Source organism: Lycorma delicatula, chromosome 1, assembly GCF_047948215.1.
Source record: "Lycorma delicatula isolate Av1 chromosome 1, ASM4794821v1, whole genome shotgun sequence".
In the NCBI taxonomy this organism is placed as follows: domain Eukaryota; kingdom Metazoa; phylum Arthropoda; class Insecta; order Hemiptera; family Fulgoridae; genus Lycorma; species Lycorma delicatula.
In genome coordinates, this window is record NC_134455.1 from 234,304,660 (window position 1) to 234,322,283 (window position 17,624).

The following is a 17,624-nucleotide window of genomic DNA, read 5'->3' on the forward strand; positions in this document are numbered from 1 at the left end:
TCCCAACTTGCCACCTTTGTCGGTCATTGTACCAGACAACCCATCATATCAAAACGTTCTTCTACAAAAGCAACCAAATTCTAACACTTTAAAAAGCGATATGATAAAATGGTTAGCCGAACAACGAATTAACTGTTATCCTGCTATGATGAAGACTGAATTATGTGATATTATAAAATTACACGAAGAAAATCAAAATAAATTTCTAATAGATGAAATTTTCGAAAATTACGGTCATACAGTTCTACGGTTGCCACCTTATCATCCTGACGTAAATTCCATTGAAAAGATTTGGAGTCAAGTGAAAGGGCAAGTAGCTAAAAGAAATTAAACGTTTAACGTGTCGGACGTCCTTAAGTTACCTGAAGAGTAATTTTATAAAGTGTCTGAAGCTGAGTGAAGCAATGTCTGCGAGCATGTTGTCAACGTTGAAAAAAATTCATTGAAGATGAACATTTATATGATGTACACATCATCAGTTTTGTGATAAATATGAATTCAGAATCAGACACGAGCTCTTTAGAATGTACCGACGACAGCGATTTGCGAGCTACAGCAATAAAGTGAGTAGAAAAAATAATTATTTAAAGTACATTAAAAATAATAATATTAATTGGGATACTAAACTAGTTTTAATTAAACAGCATCGTATGTATTTTTGGTTATCAATATCTTCTATATTAAATTGACAATGTTTTCAGTCGGCCTAGTACCGTGCCAAATGTTTGCTGAATGATATTAGTTTTTTGTGCTAACTTACGTGTCGAGTTCTATCATGGTTAGTAATCCTAAAAATCATATGATATTTTAGTTTTTCAATAATCCGAAGAGTTAGTTTATTAACTGTAACTAAATATAGCGGGTGCCAAGCGACACCGCCAAGCACCTACATTACTAATTACCCCAATGTTATTTTTATTAGTTATTTTAGTGTTTTTTTAGACATTTCTTTCAAATGTTCTTTTATGTTTTTTGATTGTCGTAGATGAAAATGATCTACAAGAATGGTCTATGATTAGATACGACTATCATAGCTAATAATGCAAAGAAAAATACTGCAACGATGTAGCTTGTAAAGTGAATTTTCGGATATATCTGCCATATCGTCAGCATTTAAAAATATCTGGGAAATTATTTCCTAGATTATTATTACTCACAAAATAACTTTTTTTATTATTAATTTTTTTACAAAATAGTGTGTATGAAACTGATTCGCAATGGCGTTTCCAGGTTTCTTAACGTGCCCGAAATAATGATCATACTATAAGAAAATGAAGTTCTTATTTCTCCTATTGAATCTATGTTTATTGAACCACCTGATCCCGCGGTACATTCAGATGAAGATTTAGCTGATGAAGACGATGGTGGATTGATAACTTGAGCAAACATCAGCTACTCGCTGGAGCTGAAGTAGTTGTTTTTCTGATTCGGGGAGAATTGGAACCGATGAGTCTATTGGGTTTGTACTTGATAGCATACCTGTTAATCAATAGTATAGTAATGATTCAGATAACCTTCTTGTACAAGTTGTAATAGTGACGGAAGTATTGGTTCAACTTGTGTCCAAGTATTGGTTCATTTTTTTACTTGGAAGCCTACTTGTCTTCCAAGTAGGCTTAAAGCACAACCATACAAAAAAAAATATTTCAAGAACGTGGACAAACAATGACATATCGGGGCACAACAAAGCGTTAACGCAAAATGAATATACGAAATATCCTGAAAGGTCTACGTGTGATATTTTTTAATTACTTTTTGATAATGAAGTTCTACATATATATTGATAACTGAGACTAACCGTTTCACCCTTTTCACAAATAAAGCGAATCCTTTCATCACCCAGAAAGAATAAAAGTATTTTTTTGTATGTATTTGGCTACAATATATTGTCAGGAAAACGTCGAAGCTGATAAACGAGTTCTGATATGAGAACTGAACTTGTGTACGGGTCAATGAGAAGAGATCGGGTTTCTGTCAGTAAATCGGTTTATTAACTCTGTAAACAACATAGACTTTGTTGCAAATGACAAAATGTGTAAATTCCGCCCTCTCGAAAATCTTTTAAAAAAGAGGTTTGCAGAAGATTAAAAAAAAAATACGGTAATAATGAATAAAAATTCCGCTTAATGAAAGAGTTGTATACTCGATTCTAAATGAAGACAATGAGAACGCTTAGCGGTGCCATGCGGCAATTCCTGCTCGTGCCCAGCAACGTCTAGAGCGATAAACTTCTAGAGCGATGCCAAGCGCCACCCGCTGAATTTTTGCGCTAATTTTTACATATGGCTTCAATAAATAATATAAAGAGGGCTCAAAATGTTCGTTCATCAACCCGAAAAGGAAAAAGAGAAGGAAAAGGAAGAAGGAAAAGGAAGAACAAAAGGATCGTGGATACCGGTGTTCTTTGGTTATGTGGTTTCAATTAACCACACATGTCAGAAATGGTCGACCTGAGACTGTGCAAGACTACACTTCATTTACATTTATACAGAATATTTCATCTTCATTCATCCTCAGAAGAAATAAATACCTTACGGCGGTTCTTTAGTCTAAACAGAAAAAAGAGACAGATCGTATACTTAGATGAATCCTTTGTTTTATCATCTCATTCAACGGCAAAATCATGGGCAGACGACAGCAGGATTTTATTTACCAGTGAATAAAAGTAAATGCTTAATTTTAATTCACGTTGGAGGTGAAATGCACTTTATTCCAAACGCAGTGTTAACTGTGATAGCCAAATCTAAAAGTAGCGATTACCATGAGAGCATGAATACTAAAGATTATTTGAAATGGGCTGAAGAAAAAATAGTTCTTCCTCACCTTCATCCTGAGTCTGTAATAGTTACTGACAGTCCTTCGTATCATAACCCCCTTGCTGAAAAACGTCCAGCATCATCAAGCAGGAAACAAGACATGATGACTGTTTGGCTACAAAAACATCATATCCCATTTCCGTCTCAAATGCTTAAACCGCAATTGTATAAACTAATTTAATTGAACAAAAGTAACAGAAAACGATACCAATCTGATGAATTGTTGGAAAGAAGTTGGCGTTAACTTCTACAGCTTCCACCTTACCATCCTGATTTAAATCCAATTGAGGTGGTATGGTCAGAGGTAAAAACGACATGTTACGAATCACAAACAACGTTTCAGATGTCAGAAGTGCAGAGACTGTGTGGAGAGAAAAGAATTTGATGAGGGGCTTTCATAGTAAGATGGTAAACTTACTATGAAAAATTTAAAAGAATCAAAGGTGAATATTGGAGGCAAGAAGTGTTAATAGATTCTCTGACAGAATATTTCATTGTACCTTTATGTAGTGACAGTGATAATAGTGATACTTACACTGAAGGTAGTGATGATAGCGAAGAGAGCATTCTAGTTGAGGAATTAAACAGATAATTCATTTCCAATAGGTAATTAAAGTTACAGTAATTACCATCTATTACAATATTTATCATGTAATTAGCAAAATATAATATTTTGTAATCTGTTATTAAATTTTACAATGTACAGTTTAAAATTAGCTTACTGTATTTGATTTCCAAATTATTACATTCATTTGTTAAAAATAAAACAATTATTCAATTTAAAAATAAATAAAGCAAGGAACATGCTTTTACATTGGGTGGTAATCGTTGCCACTCCAAGCTTGTCATTACTTGGCGGTGACTGTACATCACAAAAAATAACTAGTGAACTATTTTCGTAATGTAGTCAACTTGTTTTGATCCACTTAATTTAGTACAATGAAAAACTTTTATAATTTTTTAACACAGAAAACATATTTACCGTGATATAAACAATTTAAGTTTTAATCAAAGGATTCTTATTTCATGATATTTATTTTCAACTGAAATTTTGTAATGGATTTAGATTTGAAAAAATAGAACATTATAGAATCATTGAAATCCTTCTATGTTGTTGAATAAACAGAATGCCAGAGTGCTGGAGTTTAATTAAACAGAAAATCATCTTCGAACATCATTATTTGTGATCTCTTGAAGGCCGTAAATAATTACTGTAATTTATATATATATTTTTAGTATAATAATCTGATATTTAATACCAATTACATCTGAAAAACAAAGTTATTCAGAAACATCCAAAGCCTGGTTCACTGGGAAGGAGTTACTGATACCTTTCCTACTGAAGCAAATAAACTGTTGTCCACATACCAAGCGCAATGAAATTCAGTTAATATTTAGCTATATGAATCCTTCATACATCAGTAGATGACCGCATAGATTGGCTGTAAAGATCATCATTACTTTCAGACACCGTAAGACTGGATCAAGTAGATTGGTTATATTCACCTGGTGTCGTAAACAAGCAATAATACTCTATGCTATTAGAAATAATTTTAATGTTTTCCTCCATTTCGAACCTAATTTTAAAATCTAGATCCAAACAAAAACAAAAAAAGTAGCTAAAAATAAAGTAAATAGTAGTAGAAAAAATAAAATTGCTAAAATTTGCACATAATACTGTTCTCTCGGTAGAAAGCAAAGATGAATTAAAAGAAATATTTAAAATAAATTTACTGCAATGGTAGAACTTAAGCCTGAAAATAAATAAGGTATAACAAAGATAATAAAATGTGATGGAGAAAAAGATAATGAGGAATTAAATATTACGGAAGGGGAACGTAATTTATCAGAAATAGGAAAATTTTATTATAAGGTAATAAATTTACAAACAATGAACAAGGTGAAGTAGACATTAAAGGGAGACTGCACTAGCAAAGTAAGCTTTCCTGTATATTTGCAGGAAACACCTTATAGGTGTCACCTTACACTGACACCTTATTAGGTGTCAGTTGTGTCAATGCAGATTTAAGAATTACGCAGATATTCTTAAACAATTTTTTGAGGTATAATATTTTATAATAATGAACTACAGTCTGTAGGATAAACAGAAAGGAAAATAATGGAAGAGTTTGAAATTTATGTTATGTGGTAATTGAAAATTAGGTGGTTAAAAATTCAAAATGAAGATTTCCAGACAAACAGGAGAGGAGAGAAACTTGTGGTAGAATTATGAAGTGAGATAATTAGGTTGGTGGACAATATATTAGACGTCCAGGTTCGATTAAAATATGGTGATAGAAGGAAGTGTAAAAGGTAAAAACTGTAGAGGAAAATAAAGATTATTATACACTTGAATGAATTAGAAAATTGAAAAGTGTTAATAATAATAATAAATGTATTGATATAAGGATTCCCATGAATTTCAATAAATCCTATTTTTCTAATTTGATTAAAATAGGTATTTATAAATTAATTATAAATAAATACATTATGTAGAGCAGATAAAACAAAATATTATTATTTGTTAACAAAGATGATAATTTGGAAATATGCGTATATATTTTGATTTCAAAATCCTTGACCAAAAAAAAAACTTTTTCCTTAGTCTCTAATATTACAGGTTTTTAAAGTTATTTTGTATTATTTATGATGTCCTTGGTATTTTTAGCATAAACTGGTTTTGAAAATGAATAAATTGCAGATCTTATTGTTACCCCTACTTTTATAATTAAAAAAAAAATACTGAAGCTATTGTCATTGTTTTTTATTTAATAAAATAAATTGATGATTTTGTGATTAACTATAAAATTATGATTATTTTTAACGATACATAATGATATACAAGTGCTTTATTGCTACAATGTTTTCAATGTATAATTAAAAATAAATTATTATGAAATATCAGTGTAACCATGAAAATATAATAAAAGTAGTCCTTATAAATGTAAAGATCATTTAGTGAATTAGTAAATTTGATAAGTATTTAAAAAATTAATTAAAAATACATTGAAATAAGCGATTAAAAAACAGTATAAAACTGATACTGAAGAAGAATTAAAAGAAAAATTATGCTTAAAAATATGCTAAAAATTAAAATCTTTGTATATTAGATGCTAGAACTTTTCTTTCTTTTTCCTGTTTAGCCTCCGGTAACTACCGTTTAGATAATTCTTCAGAGGAATGTATGAGTGTAAATGAAGTGTAGTCTTGTACATTCTCAGTTCGACCATTCCTGAGATGTGTGGTTAATTGAAACCCAACCACCAAAGAACACCGGTATCCACGATCTAGTATTCAAATCCGTGTAAAAATAACTGGCTTTACTAGGACTTGAACGCTGTAACTCTCGACTTCCAAATCAGCTGATTTGCGAAGACGCGTTAACCACTAGACAAACCCGGTGGGTTAGATGCTAGAACTGTAACGGTTTTTAGGGACTGATATTGCGAAGCTTTTCTCAAGAATAACAATTATTCCGTGCCAAATTTAATTTGAATGTGTGGAATGAAGTGGTCTCCCATTGTCTTCTTCACTGATCTTAACATTCTGTTGCATATCAGTAGACCAAGACAATAGAGATTCTGAAGATAATTCACTTCTACATGTAATGCAACACAGGAAAACTGTATGATGAATCACACTCGCAGAAATGGTAAATCTATCAATCTAGAGTTGTACTTTACATCGTCATAGACTGGGATGGATAGTGTAAAGCAACAGAATAACATACTCCTTTTTCGTAAAACAATAAATTATATATATATATATATATATATACTGTTTCCTCTCGATAAGGGAATTAAAAAAATTATGTATCAAAACAAATGAAAAAAAATGTAAATATGATTAAGACAAGTTAATATCAGAAATATTAAATTTATTATTGGTAAGCTAGTAATTAATCATCACTAATTACTAAATTTAACTTGATTTTCATAAATAAGAAACCGAAAACATACGTTGTTTTTCAACTTTAACTTGGACTTTAAGTTTGGTGAACGAAAATGAAGAAACAGTCAATATGACTGTGGTAGAAATAGCGTTACTATATAACAACTCTGAATCGTCTTTAGATCTTGTAGAAATATTACACGTTAGCTGTTCTTATAATATATTTACCTCATTAAAAGTGTTACTGGGAGTTAAGGTAGCGAATGTGTTTGACGATTCTAAATTTTTTACTTTCTTGTCTTAATTAATGTAATAGCATTACGTAAAGGTGGCCTTATATTATTTGTTAATGGTAATAGTACATTTAGCACTAGAGTGCGATGTGAAGTAAAGCGGTAGTTGAATGATTCTGCACTTTTTTGTTGAAAATTTTCATCAAACAAAATTTTATTTATAACGAAGGAAGAAAAAAATTCTTTGATTCATGAGAGTCTGATAAATAAAGATTTTCTGCCCATCTATAGGTGCTTCTCTCTTCGACGAGTTTTTTTTATTAGAGGAATTATAAACAATCTTCATTGCTACTCTAGTAAATCCAATAAAAAAAATAAAATCATGCAGTATATACTATATTAACTTGTAAGTAGAACAGGAGCTTAAATTCTTGTTGTCTAACACAGAGAATCGTATTTTAGCGGCAGTTTCGAGGAGGTTTGAGCATTCTAACCTTGAAGCCACTAAATCTGATTACATTTTAAAAAGATGAATATCATGAGGCAGATAATTAAGTTCTACTTGAGTAATTTAGTGAGGTTCAGTACTCTCAATTTGAAAACCTGGATCCCTTATTCTTCATTACTTTCTACTGACTAATTTTGTGAGATGTAATCAATTAGGGGGTTAAAAGACGACCTCCGTTAAAGCCCATCATGGCTATGAACGAGGGGGGTGGCGACCGGAATCGTCACAAGAAGGGTGTCTTTGGGATGTTTGTTTTAGGTAGATTATACAAATATATAACCTTACAAATCTTATTTACGTTACACGTTTATCATAGAATACGTGAATATAGCTCACCACTGTCAATCAGTGAACAGTTTTAAGGTAGGAAAGAAAACAGCAATGCTCTTCCGTTCACGTCGAAAGCTACAGGTTCAAATTACGTGTAAATAATTTACTGTTGACGATTAAAAGTTTAAATTGGATGGGAATATAATTAAAAATAGCATTTACAGAAGATTTAAGGTAAACATGATGACGTAAAAAAATTTAATTTTAAGAAGGTCACATCTTAAAGCTTCTGAAAACAGTAATTTCATTTTAATAGATGCCGTTTAAAGAGAATTTAGTTAGGGGAAGGGAGATTTTTTTATTATAATCCTTCATTTATGTATGGTAGTCGCTAAAGGAAGTGATGACGTTATTTTTGAAAACTGGTGCTATAGATGACGACAATAGGGTACGTGCTTGAATGACGCAAAGTTATGAAGGTTACGTGTAGCCAAACTGAGCCGTCGCGTGTTTTGCTTTAAACTGAGATTCCGGATTATTTTGCGTTTACGAATGTATTTTATTATTAAATTTATCGTCAATTATAAGAAAAGAATGACTGACAACTTATTTTAATTTAGACGTCTGAACAATAAAAATAAGAGCTTAAAAAATTATTTAATTTTTTCCTTCAATTTTCACTTACTATTTTGTTTATAAATGCTAAATAGAAAATTTCTTGATAATACTTTATGTAGTTCATTTTATTCACATATACTGCGTTTTCTATTTATTACATATAATAATATTGGTCGATAATACCCTAGTTTCGAAGATTCGCGGAATTTTGTCCCTGAATTACCGATTTAAGTGTATTTTATTATTGTATTGTAAATATTGATGATATCTTGGGCTGCTGATATCTTGTTATGCTTACTCCGTTAAAATGATGATCGGAGTAAGCATAACTATTATGCCGAACACATTTATTAAATACCTGGAGAGAATACCTAATCGGTTTCTAATATTTTACCCTTTCACTTTTTATTTTTACTTTTATATTATAAAAGGTTTATTGCCTTTTAGATCATATATTTTCGTGTGATGTAAAATTTAACCAGTCTGACCGCCTAACTTGTTTACTCTGATCATTAATTGATCTTAAAAACGCTTTATTGTCGTTACTAAACATTTATTACGCCTAGGAATATTTCCTTTAAAATTTAACGCTAGATCTTAGGGCAACTTCACTAATTCAGAAATTTTCAGGATATAAAAATGGGCAGTTAAGACATCGGGATATCATTAAGGCGTGGTCAGAAATATGTATTAAGTAATTAATAATTTTAACTTTGCCGTACTTTATACGATTGCTACGTTTACTTTATAACAGAAAAGAATGAAAAATAGTCATCCAAAAAAGAAAAGAATCCGCTTCTACCAAATCAAACACCAGAAATATTTTCCTTGTATAACATAATACTTCATCCTTTACTCTAAACCCTTTGATATTTTTAATAAATTACATAATTCTATAAGATGTTTCGTGAACAAATTTAATTTTACAAAACGTAAGTTTCGCTAAAGATGACTTTGTAAGAAGTTTAAAATAAATATAAATTTACTACACCCTTGAGAACTGTAAAAATAATATATACCTTTCAATAACATCTTCAAAATTGCCATTTTATTGTATCCTGCTCAGATCTATTAAAGATTTTCACTTAACTGTAGTACTATTATTTCATATACAGAAAATTATTTTCTTTATTATTAATACAAGCTTTAATCATTCCTCTTTTACGTATTAATTTTATATTTTATGGTGTTGCTCAGATCAAAGTTTTCCCATGATTTTATTATTTCATTGATTGAAATAATAAAAAAAAGTTATACTTGACTTAAGCTCGATCTCATAACAGCTTGGTCTATGCTACACATTGGCACATAGAAACAGTGCAGCATAATTGCAATATTTCAGCACTACTGTTAATGCTGGAATCAAAAGTGTTGATTGCAGCACTATTATTTCATATAGAGAAATTATTGCCTACTTAAAGATACGAAGGTACTCTGAAAATTTCAAGTCTCTACCTATAATAGTTTAGTTGAACGTTGATTATGAGTCAGTGAATCAGTCACGACATTCTCTTTTATACAAGAAATTTTTCATTTTATGGTGTTGCACTGATCAAGTGTTTCCCATGATTTTCTTTGATATTTTCTGACAAATGGTGGACAAATTACTTCGAATATATGCGCAAAGTAGGAAATCTCAAAGATATGAACAAGCATAACGCTTGGTACAGCTTCATTTCAAAAACATTCAAATTTTTCTATCTGATTCCATGTCGTTAAATCATAAAAAAGGAATGGAGAAGTCTCTCATGACAATAAACATATCCTTTCATTTCTTTATTTTAATAATGAAGAGGTCTTGTTTTAGTCACCATTGTCTAATCATGAGTTATGAAAAAAAATGTCTATTTTGTTTTACAAAGCCCTTAATATAATACCGATTATCTTGTTTGCATGCAATTGTAACTTTGTACTTATAAGCTGCAGCTTCTCCATGAAAATAAACTTAACATTAAAGAGTTTAATTTGTAACTACCATGTTAGACTAAATTTCTGCTGATGAAAACTGCGTGCAGCACATTTTATGTTCTGTGAGCAACATTTCATGTTTATGGAGTTGTTAGTCATCATAATTGTTGAGAATTGGGGGTCAAAAAAACCACATGAATTGGTGGAATTTGTCTGCAACTGTCCAAAAGTGAGTGTCTACTGTGGAATCATGTGTAATTGAATTTTTAGGTCATTTTTTTCATGAGCAAACATTACGGGGATAGTGTAATTGGATGTGTTAGAGAACATAATATTTTCGCAGATTGAAAATATGGAAGGCTTAATTTTATCACAGAATGGAGCCCCTCCACATCAAGTAGAAATTGTATGTTATGTGCTCAAAGACAGGTTCCCAAAAGACTGGATAGGCAGAGAAGCTCCCATCATTGATGGATTTATTCTTTTGGGGCTAGATAAAAGACATCGTATATCAAGAGAAAATCCATTCACTTGATCACCTGTCCCAAACAGTAATAGCAGCCATGGGAGAAATTCCTGCAAACATGATCTCAAGAGTGTGGAATGAGGTGGAATATCGGTATGACATCTGCAGCTCTGTAAACAATACTTATATTGAGTTACATTAAGAGATAGCTTTAGACTTTCTACTTTGATGAAATAAAACCCATGAATTTGTAATTAAGTTTAATTTAAAATCGGGGAACAAAATAAATGTCCTTGATAAACAGGAATAAGATAATTACAGGATAATTTACTAATAAATGCAGAAACTTTATTGTTGAATAACAAAAATTCATTTATAAAAATGAATTTCCTTTTGCCTTCTAGAAATTCATTTATTAAAAATTGTTTTGTGAAAATTTTTATCTGTCTATGAAAGGGGATATTTATATGATTAACTTGCAATTCATGCTATTTCTATCTTTCTTCTGACAAATTTTTGTCTTCTCATAGGAGGTGTGCATAAGATTGCGGTAGGCAATCTGAGTAGAAGATTTCAATGATTCTGATATTTTTAAGCAAACTTTCAACTTTAAATTGGAACTGCCTGGAACGATAAGAATTGTTTGTATTTTCTTTTTTTATTTTATAAATGCTCTTAAAAATACCTGTTATTTCAATATTTGATGAGTATTTTATATTCTTTGAGTAATACTCAATTTTATTACTTCTTTTAATTATTAAATTTTTATACAATATTTCTTTATTTTCTTCTGGAAATGAAGTGATTTCATGTTTTCCAGATTATCCAGCTGAAATTATATATATATATATATATATATATATATATATAATAGAACATCACAATGCAATACAGGATTAGTAGTGAATGAAATGTCTTGTGCTTGATCAAAATAAAAATGTATTGTATTTCAGTAAATATAAACTGCCACCCTATATAAGATTCATCTGGTTTGTCTTGGAAACTATTCTGGTTTTTTAAGAAACCAATACAGCGTATATAGGATAAAAGATTAAAAATTTTTAAATTTAAGAAATTCTTTAACTTCAGTTTAATGTGGCTAAACACGCGATTAATTTAACAATATTTTATTTATTTATGCATCCCATAAAATTACTTGTAGAAAAATATACCATACAACTATACTGTAAAACAATTTACAAAATTAATGAATAATGAAGATTAAAAATATTAAAAAAAAAACTTATACAAGTGTTTCAAAATAAAAGTAACAAATAAAAATATTTTGAACTAATGTTTAATGAAAAGTGTATGTATAAAGTGATACATAAACAAAATTCAAACAATCAGTAGAAAATATCTGCTAACACTTATTGAATTAGGTATATTAAAGGGAGAAAAGCCCCTAGAGCTGAGTTCACTTTATTAAAAAAAAAAAAAAAAAAATTGAGATTAATGCTCTACAGTTTGAAAATATAACAATGGATGTGTGCTTCTAATTACCAATTTTCTACTGGAACACTAATCACAACTTATAAAATCGTACCCATTTGGATTCACTTATTTTGAAAAAATGTAGTTTCTTTACATTAGGTAAAAAAAAATTATTCAGATTTCAGCTTGAAAAAAAATATCAGCAAAACAGTAACCGATCCTTTTGAATAATCTAGAAATATAATCTTTGTCAAACTTTCCTTAATAAATTGTGACAACTTGTTAAGAGTTCATAGGAGTGAAACAATTAATTTCTTTTTTAACACTTCATTTCTGGGTTTGAGTAAAGGATAACATTTGCTGACCTTAAATTTGGTTTCCTATATTGAACTCGCCATTATTGTTATTTTCACCTCTAGTAAAACATTGTTTTAAAACTTTACAGATAAATAAATTCTAAGCTATAATTTATATTAAATTTCACAAAATACAGGAAAAGCATGATCTACGAGTAAGTGCTGCTTGTTAAGTTACCAAACGAATAATTTTTTTTTTCTGTGTACTTAATGGATTAATGTTACTTTTACAAATATTATCCTAACAAGGAATTCCATATTGTAACCTAGAATGGACCAATGAATAATATATCAATTTCAGAAAGACTTTGGAATTGTTTTTTTGGCTTTATGATACCATCACATAAGCTTGAAGCTTGTGTGTGGGATATGGAAATGAGATTTTGTGGTGTGTGAAAAATGCCATGCCTGACTGGGATTTGAACCTGGGACCTTATTTCACACGAGTTCTTATTTTAAAGAAAGTAAAAACAAACAAACGATAACTTTCTTAAGCCCTTTTGAAAGTCAGTTTATGTTATTAATATGATCTATCTGATTGAAGTTTAGATCAGTAATTAACCCCAAATATTTAGTTTTTCATCAAGCTGTATTACTATGCAATTATTACAAAATTCATTACTATTCTCATTTCATCTACACATCTATAAAACAATCCATTTAAAATTTGAATAAACTTACATTTGCTAAAAATCATAAATTAATCTTGGAACTCAAAATCATATGATTAGATTTTAACCAGTTTCAATCTATTCAGATCTGCGTATCCTAATTCTTAATGACTCCAGGGAGTTAGCTTCACAACATAGAGCAATGTCATTAACAAATACTTTAACAAATGCCTTGACATTTTCCAGGATATAAGTTGTTTATTTAAATAAGAAACAAGATTGGATCCAGTGTTGACCCTGCGGGACCATGAGTCTTGCAGCCAGTCGGAAACCAGCTACTAAGTAACTGGCTTTAAGTTACTAAAAGTAGATCTTAATCTAACCGTCTGAACTCTGCCGGTTAAATATTAATTATAGTGGAACATTTTTAGGGAATATCTTGAACACTTTATGTATTTTTAATAAATTTAATAAAATATTTTGCTCAATAATGTCATATGCTTAAGTTATATGAATTAATAACATGCCTATCACTCTTATTTTATTAAGATTATTTAAGAAAAAAATTTGTAAATTTTAACATTTCATCTTCAATTATTTTACCCTCCTAAAACCATACTGATTATGAGAAAAAAAATTTTGGAGTTGAAAAATTACAGCAATCTTTTACATTTATCCAGAATCTTTTAGAAAACCGTAAAAAATGAAACTGGACGATAATTAATAATAATAATTTTTTTTACCTTTTTCTGTAAATTTGAATTATTATATTTAATTTGGTAGACAGAAAAATGACCTATCCGAAGACTACCAGTAATTATAAACATAAGGAATTTAATTAAATATGGTCTGATAAGTTTTAAGATTTCTGGAATGATTCTGTCATCTGCAGATGATTTTCTTACATTTAATTCATTTATATAAAGACTTACTAAGAATCCAATACTGAAGTAAAATATGATGAATCTAACTAATTAAAGTTGGGAAAAATGTTCATAGTCATCCACACTGATTCTGAATACAGTGTTATGTGTTTTAATTTGATTAATAACATTTGTAAAAAAAAAAATGTTCATTTTGTCAACCATGTTCAAAGGTTCTATCATCACTTTCAGAAAAAATCCTTTGAGTGTAATATAGATTACTCTTATTTTTAATCATATTATTATTAATAATTTTCTGTTGGTCTACAATATCCTTTCCACAATTATTTAACAAAAAAAAAATATGCTTCTTTAGCATCGAAAATATTAGAAGAAAGTTTATTTCTTAACACTAGTAACACCTATTCAAAATGTAATTATGCAATTGGATCAAAAGAAATCCAGTTTACTTTTGGATTAAACTTCTTAGATACTTTAAATTCATATGATGTTAAACTAATATAATACTATAAATGATTTTTAAACTAGTTGAAAGAAAGTGAACTATTGTTGATCATAAATTTCATTGTACCGTTCTTTTTTTTTTACAAAATTCCTCTTTAAGTTTTTAAAATCAACCTTCCTTCTAGATTAACAAGGCTATTGTAATAACCACTTGTGCTGAGAAAAAAGTTTATCTGATCACGTAACTTGTGATCGGTTATGTCGTATCAAAACCTTCATCAGAACATTGAATTTTATTTTTGCTTCTAAAAAAAAAGTAATCAATACAAGTCAGACGTCTTTGAGATTGTTTATAATAAGTTAACTAATTAATTGCTTAAATCCATTATAAGATAGAATTTCTAAGTATTTATCTAAACTCCGGTTTGTTTCAATGTGCATAAATTAATATCATGATTAAAATTAAGTTTCTAATGCCAGATTATCTAAGATATGCGTAATTTGTCTATAAAAATATCTTTAAAAACAAAATTAAATGTAAATATAGTTGAAGTAAATAATCCTGTTTTACAATTAATAGTAAAAACAATTTTAACATATGTGCTGTTCCTTACTCAGTATGAAAGGTCGAAGCATTGTGTTTCTTATTAGCATAAATTAGTATTCAATTAGTAATATAACCATTATTACATATAAAAAAAAGAAGCATAATTATCTATTGAATCGAAACTTATTTTTTCTTCATAAATCCATACCTCTGATATGGTAATGTTGTCTGAAAGCTTGTTCACTGAATTAAGAGAAATAATAAATTGATCAAAACATTGACCGTGAAATAATATGTTTATGTATTAAATGTATCACACTATCCACTACTAACAAATTGAATTAAATCGTGATTATCCAGCTTGCAGCAGTAACGTAAAACCGAAGACTAATATTAACAAAAATTAAATAGATAAAGTAAATGAAAGTTAATAAATGATAAATAAAACATTTCTTTTATCATTATTTTATTAAAGCATATTCAGATAGTATAAGAATATGAAGTGGGTGGTGTTAGAGCATCTTAATTATTCGAACAACATTCACCCTTCTTAATTTGTCCTTCTCCCTTTAAAATTTTTTTAGTTTCAGCAGTACTCTTCTTCTCATAATAGTAAGGATCTCATTTATACAAACAGAAGATGATTATAAAAAACCTTATGTCTCGTGTCCATAATGTACACCTCATCCATCTAAGTTGAAGAATTTCCTGTTTATCAGTTCTTCTCATAAATTTAACTATTGCAGTAGGTGGTGGCTGAATATAAGATAGTTTTGATTGAACAGCAAGTTTTGGAGCAAGTCTATAACAAACATCAATCATCACATCGTCAATCTCAACACCCAATGTTTTCAGGACTCTCTTGACCACATTAACAACAGTCTCATTATTCTTCTCATGAAGTAACAGAATTTCAACAGAATTTGATCTTTGTGTAACATTCTACGTTATCAAGTTTTCTTCAGCATTTTAACTTTAAGCTTGAGTGAATTATTCTCATTTTTAATTCTTCAGTTTTATCCAAACATAAATTAAGAGTTTTTGTGTATTTATATATTACATTTTTATTTTCTGATTTGAAATTATTTGCAATTCTATAGCCAAGATCTGTTTCCATTCTATTTCTAGCAGATAGTTACAGTATAAACAAGACATCAGAAATATCCGCCTTTCCTTCTTCTGTAATGACATAGCAATCATACTTTGTCTTGTTTGTTAACAATTAATGCACTTCCAAATTTACTTCTCAATCACCAAACAATCAATATCTTCTTTAGACATTTTGACACATGTGCCATGAATTTTTTTTACAATCCTGACAAATTAAAAACTTGAAACAAATTTGAAACAGACTTCTTATAAATTAAGCATTCTGATGTAATGGACAAATTTTACAAAATCAGAAGCAAAACACACACACACACACATATATATATATATATATATATATACACACACATTTTGACATATATACATATAAAGTGTTTCTAAATGGTGGACTGGCTATACTTTTTCGGATTCTACTTGTAAAATTAAACATAAAGTGTCTTTAGGAAAAATGGCAACTTCGTCTTCATTCTCACCCTATCCGCTATTTTTTAATTTTTATATAAAAATTTATATTTCTAGTTCGGATAGAGGAATCACATTAGTATTTGGTAGGTGTCTAGGTAATAAAGTTTTAAAATTAGCTAAACATCAGGAATTAAATACCACCGCGAATTACAAACTGGAGGCCATGTTTATTTTCCAATCCGTTATATCTCCGTAAATATTAGTTTTATCAAAATTTATTTTGTTTTCTAAAATATAAAGTTTTTCTTTTTGAAAAAAATGACATTTTATTTTTTAAAATCGGTTAACAAATAGCTGAGTTATGGTAGAAAATTGATGTTGTAATTTTGTGTCTGTTTCATGTCCACCACTTTATTTTCAATTTGATTAAATATTAATTGTTTTCATTTATTGCTAATTCTAATGTTGTAAATTAGTGTCAAATTAAGTAATAATTTTCTCACAAGAAAAGACCTAATAATTAAAAAAATAAAACAACCACTTGTGATAATCTTACGTTGATTGTTGTAGAATATTAGGTGTACTTTTTTTTAAAATAAAAGTTAACAATTGTTAAAAGTTATTAGAGATGTTCAAAGTGTCCAACATTAGAAATTACACAAATCTCCAATCTTTTTCTATGAGATTCTCTTAACCGTTCAAAAATTCCGAGAGTATTCCTAATTTCTTGAAATTCATTTTGGATCATTTGTTGACGATCCTCGTGTTGAGTTGAATAAACAATAATATATTTTAAATGGCCCCACAAGTAGAAGTCAAGAGGGTTTAAATCAGGTGATCGGGCAGGGCAGGGTACTGGCCCTCCGCGGCCTATCAATTTTTCATGGAAATCTCAAATAAACATTGTACAACCAACGGCCATGAAAAGCAGCCACCAGCAGAATACTGTTTTTCGACGAATTCCACAAAGATCTTCACTCTCCTGCATAATGCAAATCAGTCTTGCGTCAAGTATGCTATCACAGTGCGTTTCTTCAATCTATACAAATACGCTACATTATCTGCGATTTTCTTATGAAATTACCTTTCTATTTAATATCATAAATACAATAATTTAATAACA